Source organism: Pseudophryne corroboree, unplaced genomic scaffold (assembly GCF_028390025.1).
Source record: "Pseudophryne corroboree isolate aPseCor3 unplaced genomic scaffold, aPseCor3.hap2 scaffold_712, whole genome shotgun sequence".
In the NCBI taxonomy this organism is placed as follows: Eukaryota; Metazoa; Chordata; class Amphibia; order Anura; family Myobatrachidae; genus Pseudophryne; species Pseudophryne corroboree.
In genome coordinates this window covers 283,389-294,358 of record NW_026970295.1, presented here as the reverse complement: position 1 = coordinate 294,358, position 10,970 = coordinate 283,389, and the positions used below count along the sequence as shown (strand labels likewise).

Below are 10,970 nucleotides of genomic sequence, written 5' to 3'. Positions count from 1 at the left end.
CCCCTCCTTGCCCCCCAGTATGGCCTATCTGCTATATGTCTGTGCCCCTTCCCTATTTTTAAAGAATCGATGTATACCAAAGAAATATTATCAGTAATTAATAATCATTAATTACCTGTCCTGGGTCTTCTGCTGTAGTTCCCCTTCGATCGTTGCCATGAGAAGTTTGAAGTCAAGTTGGCTTGGCAAAAGGCAGGGATGTATCTTGCTTGATGTTCCCCTCACAAGTTGTGTCATGGAGAATGCCCACCTGGAAAAAGAGAGAAGCGTGATAATATGTTCCTGGCAGACATTGATACTTAGAAAAGACAAAGGTGCAACGTCGAGCAGGCTAATGATCTTGTCTTAACTCTAATATTATCTATTTACAGTTATTCTATCTATAACCATCTTTATCATGCTCGGCGCTGCAGGGGTCAGCAGGTGATTGGTGCTGTGGCGGACTGGGGTGCCACTACTAATACCTTACGCACAGCACTACGTACCCCCTCCTTGCACCCCGCTATGGCCTATCTGCCATCTGTCTGTGCCCCTTCCCTATTGGACTATTTTTAAAGCATCAATGTATACCAAAGAAATATTATCAGTAAGTAATAATCATTAATTACCTGTCCTGGGTCTTCTTCTGCTGTAGTTCCCCTTTGATCGTTGCCGTGAAAAGTTTGGAGTCAAGGTGGCTTGGCAAAAGGCAGGGATGTATCTTGCTTGATCTTCCCGTCACGTGTTGTGTCATGGAGAATGCCCACCTGGAAAAAGAGAGAAGCGTGATAATATGTTCCTGGCAAACATTGATACTTAGAAAAGACAAAGGTGCAACGTCGAGCATGCTAAAGATCTTGTCTTAACTCTAATATTATCTATTCACAGTTATCTTATCTATCTGTAACCATCCTTATCATGCTCGGCGCTGCAGGGGTGAGCAGGTGACTGGTGCTGTGGCGGACTGGGGTGCCACTACTAATACCTTAAGCACAGCACTATGTACCCCCTCCTTGCCCCCCAGTATGGCCTATCTGCTATCTGTCTGTGCCCCTTCTCTATTGCTCTATTTTTAAAGCATCGATGTATACCAAAGAAATATTATCAGTAATTAATAATCATTAATTACCTGTCCTGGGTCTTCTTCTGCTGTAGTTCCCCTTTGATCGTTGCTGTGAGAAGTTTGGAGTCAAGGTGGCTTGGCAAAAGGCAGGGATGTAGCTTGCTTGATGTTCCCCTCACGTGTTGTGTCATGGAGAATGCCCACCTGGAAAAAGAGAGTAGCGTGATAATATGTTCCTGGCAGACATTGATACTTAGAAAAGACAAAGGTGCAACGTCGAGCATGCTAATGATGTTGTCTTAACTCTAATATTATCTATTCACAGTTATCTTATCTATCTGTAACCATCCTTATCATGCTCGGCGCTGCAGGGGTGAGCAGGTGACTGGTGCTGTGGCGGACTGGGGTGCCACTACTAATACCTTAAGCACAGCACTATGTACCCCCTCCTTGCCCCCCAGTATGGCCTATCTGCTATCTGTCTGTGCCCCTTCTCTATTGCTCTATTTTTAAAGCATCAATGTATACCAAAGAAATATTATCAGTAAGTAATAATCATTAATTACCTGTCCTGGGTCTTCTTCTGCTGTAGTTCCCCTTTGATCGTTGCCGTGAAAAGTTTGGAGTCAAGGTGGCTTGGCAAAAGGCAGGGATGTATCTTGCTTGATCTTCCCGTCACGTGTTGTGTCATGGAGAATGCCCACCTGGAAAAAGAGAGAAGCGTGATAATATGTTCCTGGCAGACATTGATACTTAGAAAAGATAAAGGTGCAACGTCGAGCATGCTAAAGATCTTGTCTTAACTCTAATATTATCTATTCACAGTTATCTTATCTATCTGTAACCATCCTTATCATGCTCGGCGCTGCAGGGTTGAGCAGATGACTGGTGCTGTCGCGGACTGGGGTGCCACTACTAATACCTTCCGCACAGCACTATGTACCCCCTCCTTGCCCCCCCAGTATGGCCTATCTGCTATCTGTCTGTGCCCCTTCCCTATTGATCTATTTTTAAAGCATCGATGTATACCAAAGAAATATTATCAGTAATTAATAATCATTAATTACCTGTCCTGGGTCTTCTTCTGCTGTAGTTCCCTTTTGATCGCTGCTGTGAGAAGTTTGGAGTCAAGGTGGCTTGGCAAAAGGCAGGGATGTAGCTTGCTTGATGTTCCCCTCACGTGTTGTGTCATGGAGAATGCCCACCTGGAAAAAGAGAGAAGCGTGATAATATGTTCCTGGCAGACATTGATACTTAGAAAAGACAAAGGTGCAACGTCGAGCATGCTAAAGATCTTGTCTTAACTCTAATATTATCTATTCACAGTTATCTTATCTATCTGTAACCATCCTTATCATGCTCGGCGCTGCAGGGTTGAGCAGGTGACTGGTGCTGTGGCGGACTGGGGTGCCACTACTAATATCTTACGCACAGCACTATGTACCCCCTCCTTGCCCCCCCAGTATGGCCTATCTGCTATCTGTCTGTGCCCCCTCCTTATTGATCTATTTTTAAAGCATCGATGTATACCAAAGAAATATTATCAGTAATTAATAATCATTAATTACCTGTCCTGGGTCTTCTTCTGCTGTAGTTCCCCTTTGATCGTTGCTGTGAGAAGTTTGGAGTCAAGGTGGCTTGGCAAAAGGCAGGGATGTAGCTTGCTTGATGTTCCCCTCACGTGTTGTGTCATGGAGAATGCCCACCTGGAAAAAATAGGATTTTGGTACTTACCAGGTAAATCCTTTTCTTTGAATCCATAGGGGGCACTGGAGTACTCTTGGGATATGGGCGGCGTAGCAGAACAAAGGCACTGAATATTTAAATTTAGAACTCTCCACCCCTCCATATCCCTAGAGTACCTCAGTGTACGAACCCAGTGTTTTTACTGAGCGAACTACTATAGAGAGGTTGACAATGGAGAATTCCTACAACATAACGGACAACAACAAAGTTGACCCATAACGTTAGTGTCAACTAAACAGTTGACAGCATAACCGATAGACCTTTATAGTTTGAACCAATCGGTGAAAATGTGTTACCATAAGCTCCTTTGAGCTTAATACAAACCAGGTAAAACGTGTTACCCTAAGCTCCTCTGAGCTTAAAACAACCCAGGTAAAACTGCTCTGGGTGGGCGTCCAGTGCCCCCTATGGATTCAAAGAAAAGGATTTACCTGGTAAGTACCAAAATCCTATTTTCTTTTTCATCCACTAGGGGTCACTGGAGTACTCTTGGGACGTACCAAAGCTTCCCTCGTGGGCGGGAGAGCTGTTTGACACTTGTAACAGTAGGCAGCCAAAGCTAGATGCTGATGCCGCAACCATTCATAACGTGTAAACGTGCACAAACGTGGTGCACTGAAGGCTATGTAGCCGCGTCGTAGACGCTCCACGACCCGCTGGGTCTGACATTCCCACAGAACCTGTGGGATGAGCTATTACTGACGTAGGCGATTGTAACTTAGCCTTAAAGTAAGCATGACTTGTAGTCATTATTGTAACTTAGCCTTAAAGTAAGCCTGACTTGTAGTCATTATTATTATCCCACTGGATAATATCTGCTGAGAAACTGGCTAACCCCAGTTGGCAGCATTATAGAGAACAAACAACGTATCCGTATCACGTACTGTAGACGTTCGGGACATATATAAACGCGTAATGCGTGTACCACATTCAGAATTCTAGAATGTGCTGTCAACACAGGAACCACTATTGGTTTATTGATGTGAAGAATAATAAAGCGGAATTCGTCCGAAGATCTGCTTTGTCATGAGAAAACTCAAATACGGTGGCTTGGAATACAAGGCACCCAAATATGAAAACAAAACCCTTGCCGAAGCTAAGGCTAGAAGAAAAATGTTTTCCCAAGTGAGAAACTTAATCCCCATTTATTGTAAGGGTTCAAAATATGAAAACTGTAAGAAATCTGAACCCAACCTCAAGTCACCTGGCGCTGTAGGTGGGATAAATGGAGGCTGCACTTTGATGACACCTTGTAGAAAGGTGTGTACAGACGCAATAGAGTCAAACGTCTTTGAAAATAAGTTGACCACACAGATACCTGCACCCTCAGTGCAGATAAACGCAGTTTTCCATCCCACCCCGTTTAACAGAATACGGGTAACTTGAAGGATGATGTCGGAAACTTCCGAGCTTTACCACCTATGTAAGCACACCAAATTTTGTAATAATAAGCTGCCTTAAGCGGCTTACTAGCTCGTAACATGGTTGGTATAATACTGTAATGCCCTATTTCTTTTCTTAAGAGGGCGGTCTGAACCCTCACCCCGTCAACCGCAGCTGCGGTACATAGGTAATAGGTACATAGGTAACTATGGGTAAAAGAACGTTCCCTGTTGTAACAGGCTGGACGTATTATGAGCGGGCCAAGATCGTGTGCAAGTATTCCATGGAGATTCGAGAAGCAAGCTCTCCGAAACCCATGAGATATCACTAGTATGACTGTGACGAACTGTCTTATGATCCGTTTTGGCAACGGAGAGAGCAGCGGAAAATGGTGGAGCCAGATACACGATGCTGAATGACCACACGAATGTGAGAGACTCCACCGCCACTGCCCTTGTGATCTGTTGTTTTGTACACATACTGAGCTGTAATTGTGGCGAGATGCCATCATGTATACCTGAGGGTAACCCCCTTCTGTGGACTCACATATGAAACACCTCTGGATTTAATGTCCAGTTTTCAGGATCTAAATCCTGACGGGTGAGATCATCTGTCTAACAGATGTCCACTCACGGAATGAACCCCGTTGACATTATCACATAATGGTGTTCCGGGCAATTGAGGATTCGAGTTACCTGCCGCATTGCCATGCGGCTTCTTGGTTCTCCCTGGTTGTTGTGTATGCAACTCCCGTTGCGTTGTCTGACTGTTGGTCAGACTGAAAGCGAAGCATGTAGTGCATTGTAAAATGCACGGAGTTTCAGGACATTTATCGACAGCAATCTGTCGTGATCCGTCTCAGAACCTCTGTCGCTGAACTTTTTGAACTACAACTCCTGAACCTCTGAGACTCTCGTCCAGATTATATACACCCTCGCCCCTCTGTGGGAAACGCGAGTGAAGGCCGGCGAACTAAATCGCTTTGAAACACATCATTATTCTTAACAGGCGAATCCAGCAATGTACCGCTAGTGCGCGTGTTGGCGAATACAGCAATGTACCGCTAGTGTGCGTGTTTTGCACTAATTACTAGATGTACATTTGTTCTTGCTGGTGTAGTAGGTAAATGTCTTCGATTTACCGTATTTATAATCTTACCTAGGAATTGACGTCGTTTAGACGGAATTAGATGCGATTGTTTTTGAACTTGATCTGCCACCGCAGTATACATTAGTAGCGCAAGTTAGAGGAACTTTGTTGAGACAGAGTTCTTATGAGCAGATCGTCTAAGATAGAGGAACTCTGTTGAGACAGAGTTCTGAGATGAGCTATCATCACCAACATCACTTTGGTAAATACCCGAGGCGACAAGAAACGGTAGACCTGAAATGGTTAATGGTTGTGGCATTTGCAAACGCTAGAACCTGTGATGAACAAACCGGAATGGGTAAATACGCATTGTGAAGATCAAATGCAATTATGCAATTTTGTGGCTCTAATAAGCAAAATACTAACCGCAGAAATTCCTTTTTCAAACTGCAGTAAGTGACTTGCTGATTGAGATTGCGACGGAGCTGTCTGGTTTTGCTCAAACAGAGGGGAATAAGTAACCCTGACTCTGTTGGTGTACTACTGCCTGGATTATAAAGACAGCTGAAAACCAGCAGAGACTAAATGGCAACCTGCCAAACCGTTCGACAGAGGCAGTCTTGTCCTTTAATCTGTAAATAGCTGAGACATCCATGAGTTGAAGTCTGGAACCCCCGCAAATGTAACATGTAAAGACGCGCTTCCACAATTGGAAAAGAGGTCATCAAACCACTGGCTTGCTGACTGTAGCGTCCTGTCGTTACAAGGCGTGACTGTCTTGTACCACCGCCTGGAAAAAACTGAAGTCTAAAGGGACTAAACGCCGGCACAAGTATTTCCGTTTTGATACTGAATGCGGTAATGGCTGAATATCAAATTTAGGACCAAACAAGCTCTGGCCTTGTCGTGCTGAAACTAGCGACGATGAAAAGTGAGAATCGAAGTAACCGGCGTTAGTAGAAGCTTTACAGATATACTCTGCAGCTTCTTTTAACAGTTATCTCATTGTTTGCATACATAGAGTCTAGTGACCCAAATGTATCTTGGGTCTTTATAATGTTTGACACAGACGCATTTACCAATGGCGGATCGCGTCATTTTGGAAACGATTAAATAGTGGTCAAAGTCTACTCAGTCTTTGTAAAAATGGAGACATTGACTCACTGGGATTTAGCAATGTACGTCAACAACCCCGCACTATCTGAGTGCTGGTCTAATGTACCCTTCTCACTCGTAGTTATCGGTGTGAGATCTGACATAGAATCGTGCATTAAATTATAAGACCAGTTAAATAAACACCCTGGTACCCAAAGGGAAATTGGCCCTTTGGAAAGACTGTCTTTTGTTAGAGCAGGCGGAGTACGGAGTACTTCCGAGACTCCGATGTTACCGCTCTTTTAATTTGAATTGCCCATGCTTATAGGATTTTTAAAATTATTTTTAGTCTGCGCTAGAGCCTTACTCGCTATGCAGACAGACACCACAATAGGCAACGGACAGACACTTGCACGACTTATTGAAGTTATTATGTGTCATATATATATTTTATTGTATATGAAACTCATGGTTGTTCCTCTCTACGGAAATCTTTAGTAAAAGGCGAAAGACTTATTCGCTCTGAAGAGAAACAAGAGTATTCTTATGTGAAAAGCAGTTCACATGGGCATGTGAAACCCGAACCAAATTCCCACTAACACCCCTGCGCCTCTGGTGGCTTAGAGATGTAGGGCAGGAATGTTCCAGAATTACACACTGGAAAACAACAGGAAGCATGGTTAAAATGGCCCCTTTGCCATGCTGACCCTGATAATCACAGAACAAATTACAATTGTTTCCGTGTTAATATATTATACAGTATAATCACAGGCCGGGTACAACACATGCTCTATGAATAAATATATCTAAGCTCATAGCCTATGATAATTACATACATTAATATATTTATACAGCATTAATATAGGCTCAATAGCCTATTATACAGTGATACCACCGACCTTAATATAGGCTCCCTAGCCTATTTACAGTGTTAATAACAGCCATTAATATATAGGCTCCATAGCCTATTCACAGACAGTAATATAGATTCAATAGCCTATTACTGCCAGGACAGGTACAATACCTTATAAATACCTGTGATATATATATATATATACCCTGCTGTTGATATATTTGATCCGCCAGCTTCCACCGTGCCTCTTCCCCTTGTCTGCGGGAAGCCTGCACTGGCATGTCACCGTCTCTGTACTGAGACTGAGGGAGCTGCGGCCGGACGTAGCTGGGCGGCCGGACGTAGCTGGGCGGCCGAACTCTCTGCGGGAGGCCTGCACTAGCACTTGTGGATGGAAGGTGCCGGAGCGGCGGTCATACTAAGACTGAGTATGGCTTCCCCCCTGCTGTGCGGCCGGACGGGGCTGGGCGGCCGAACGGAGCGCTGGGACGGGCGGCTTGATGTCACCGTCTCTGTTATCTGTGTTAGACGTAGCGGCTGGGCTTGGCGGCGTATGAGCGGCGAGGCAGCATATTAACCCCAACATAGCAGGGCGGCAGCCTGCGCTGACCGCCCCGTTCCCCAGCCTACCTTGCTTGCTCCTGATCATGGCTGCGACGGGGCTTCTTATGTGTAAGCTCCGTCCAGCTTCAGTGATGTGACTCATGGCTGTGACGGGGCTTCTTCTGTGTAAGCTCCGTCCAGCTCTGTAGTCTTGGCTGCGACGGGGCTTCTATGTGTAAGCTCCGTCCAGCTCTGTAGTCCTGGCTGCGACGGGGCTTCTATGTGTAAGCTCCGTCCAGCTTTCAGTCAGCTTCCAGTGATCTATGGCTGCGACGGGGCTTCTTCTGTGCAAGCTCCGTCCAGCTCTCTAGTCCTGGCTGCTCTTTTCAGGAGCAGTGGGCTGTCTGTGGCTGTGAGGGTGCTCTTTGTGAGGACCGACACGCCATGCGCTGCCCGTGCAGCGGCACTATCCCGGACCCATGTCTTTCTTGAAACTGGGAAGGGATGTGCTCTTAAAAAAAAAATTAAAAATAAAAATGAAAAATTAATAAAATCTTCCAACAAGTGTGGGAATCCCACAAGCCGATGTTAGTGCTTTGAGCACAGAAAAAACACTGGGTTCGTACACTGAGGTACTCTAGGGATATGGAGGGGTGGAGAGTTCTAAATTTAAATATTCAGTGCCTTTGTTCTGCTACGCCGCCCATATCCCAAGAGTACTCCAGTGACCCCTAGTGGATGAAAAAGAAAGAGAGAAGCGTGATAATATGTTCCTGGCAGACATTGATACTTAGAAAAGACAAAGGTGCAACGTCGAGCATGCTAAAGATCTTGTCTTAACTCTAATATTATCTATTCACAGTTATCTTATCTATCTGTAACCATCCTTATCATGCTCGGCGCTGCAGGGTTGAGCAGGTGACTGGTGCTGTGGCGGACTGGGGTGCCACTACTAATACCTTACGCACAGCACTATGTACCCCCTCCTTGCCCCCCCAGTATGGCCTATCTGCTATCTGTCTGTGCACCTTCCCTATTGATCTATTTTTAAAGCATCGATGTATACCAAAGAAATATTATCAGTAATTAATAATCATTAATTACCTGTCCTGGGTCTTCTTCTGCTGTAGTTCCCCTTTGATCGTTGCTGTGAGAAGTTTGGAGTCAAGGTGGCTTGGCAAAAGGCAGGGATGTAGCTTGCTTGATGTTCCCCTCACGTGTTGTGTCATGGAGAATGCCCACCTGGAAAAAGAGAGAAGCGTGATAATATGTTCCTGGCAGACATTGATACTTAGAAAAGACAAAGGTGCAACGTCGAGCATGCTAAAGATCTTGTCTTAACTCTAATATTATCTATTCACAGTTATCTTATCTATCTGTAACCATCCTTATCATGCTCGGCGCTGCAGGGTTGAGCAGGTGACTGGTGCTGTGGCGGACTGGGGTGCCACTACTAATACCTTACGCACAGCACTATGTACCCCCTCCTTGCCCCCCCAGTATGGCCTATCTGCTATCTGTCTGTGCCCCTTCCCTATTGATCTATTTTTAAAGCATCGATGTATACCAAAGAAATATTATCAGTAATTAATAATCATTAATTACCTGTCCTGGGTCTTCTTCTGCTGTAGTTCCCCTTTGATCGTTGCTGTGAGAAGTTTGGAGTCAAGGTGGCTTGGCAAAAGGCAGGGATGTAGCTTGCTTGATGTTCCCCTCACGTGTTGTGTCATGGAGAATGCCCACCTGGAAAAAGAGAGTAGCGTGATAATATGTTCCTGGCAGACATTGATACTTAGAAAAGACAAAGTTGCAACGTCGAGTATGCTAATGATCTTGTCTTAACTCTAATATTATCTATTTACAGTTATCTATCTTATGTATCTATAACCATCCTTATCATGCTCGGCGCTGCAGGGGTGAGCAGGTGACTGGTGTTGTGGCGGACTGGGGTTCCACTACTAATACCTTACGCACAGCACTATGTACCCCTAACCCCCTCCTTGCCCCCCAGTATGGCCTATCTGCTATATGTCTGTGCCCCTTCCCTATTTTTAAAGAATCGATGTATACCAAAGAAATATTATCAGTAATTAATAATCATTAATTACCTGTCCTGGGTCTTCTGCTGTAGTTCCCCTTCGATCGTTGCCATGAGAAGTTTGAAGTCAAGTTGGCTTGGCAAAAGGCAGGGATGTATCTTGCTTGATGTTCCCCTCACAAGTTGTGTCATGGAGAATGCCCACCTGGAAAAAGAGAGAAGCGTGATAATATGTTCCTGGCAGACATTGATACTTAGAAAAGACAAAGGTGCAACGTCGAGCAGGCTAATGATCTTGTCTTAACTCTAATATTATCTATTTACAGTTATTCTATCTATAACCATCTTTATCATGCTCGGCGCTGCAGGGGTCAGCAGGTGATTGGTGCTGTGGCGGACTGGGGTGCCACTACTAATACCTTACGCACCGCACTACGTACCCCCTCCTTGCACCCCGGTATGGCCTATCTGCCATCTGTCTGTGCCCCTTCCCTATTGGACTATTTTTAAAGCATCAATGTATACCAAAGAAATATTATCAGTAAGTAATAATCATTAATTACCTGTCCTGGGTCTTCTTCTGCTGTAGTTCCCCTTTGATCGTTGCCGTGAAAAGTTTGGAGTCAAGGTGGCTTGGCAAAAGGCAGGGATGTATCTTGCTTGATCTTCCCGACACGTGTTGTGTCATGGAGAATGCCCACCTGGAAAAAGAGAGAAGCGTGATAATATGTTCCTGGCAAACATTGATACTTAGAAAAGACAAAGGTGCAACGTCGAGCATGCTAAAGATCTTGTCTTAACTCTAATATTATCTATTCACAGTTATCTTATCTATCTGTAACCATCCTTATCATGCTCGGCGCTGCAGGGGTGAGCAGGTGACTGGTGCTGTGGCGGACTGGGGTGCCACTACTAACACCTTAAGCACAGCACTATGTACCCCCTCCTTGCCCCCCAGTATGGCCTATCTGCTATCTGTCTGTGCCCCTTCTCTATTGCTCTATTTTTAAAGCATCGATGTATACCAAAGAAATATTATCAGTAATTAATAATCATTAATTACCTGTCCTGGGTCTTCTTCTGCTGTAGTTCCCCTTTGATCGTTGCTGTGAGAAGTTTGGAGTCAAGGTGGCTTGGCAAAAGGCAGGGATGTAGCTTGCTTGATGTTCCCCTCACGTGTT

General features: G+C 44.8%; 1 non-coding gene across 1 annotated transcript; it reads right to left on the bottom strand.

The window, feature by feature from the left end:
- Window positions 1–6,784: 6,784 nt before the first annotated feature.
- On the bottom strand, window positions 6,785–6,897 carry LOC135039830 (U5 spliceosomal RNA). Its single transcript, XR_010233820.1, has one exon. It is a non-coding gene; the product is annotated as a U5 spliceosomal RNA (small nuclear RNA).
- Between the last annotated feature and the right edge of the window lie 4,073 nt (window positions 6,898–10,970).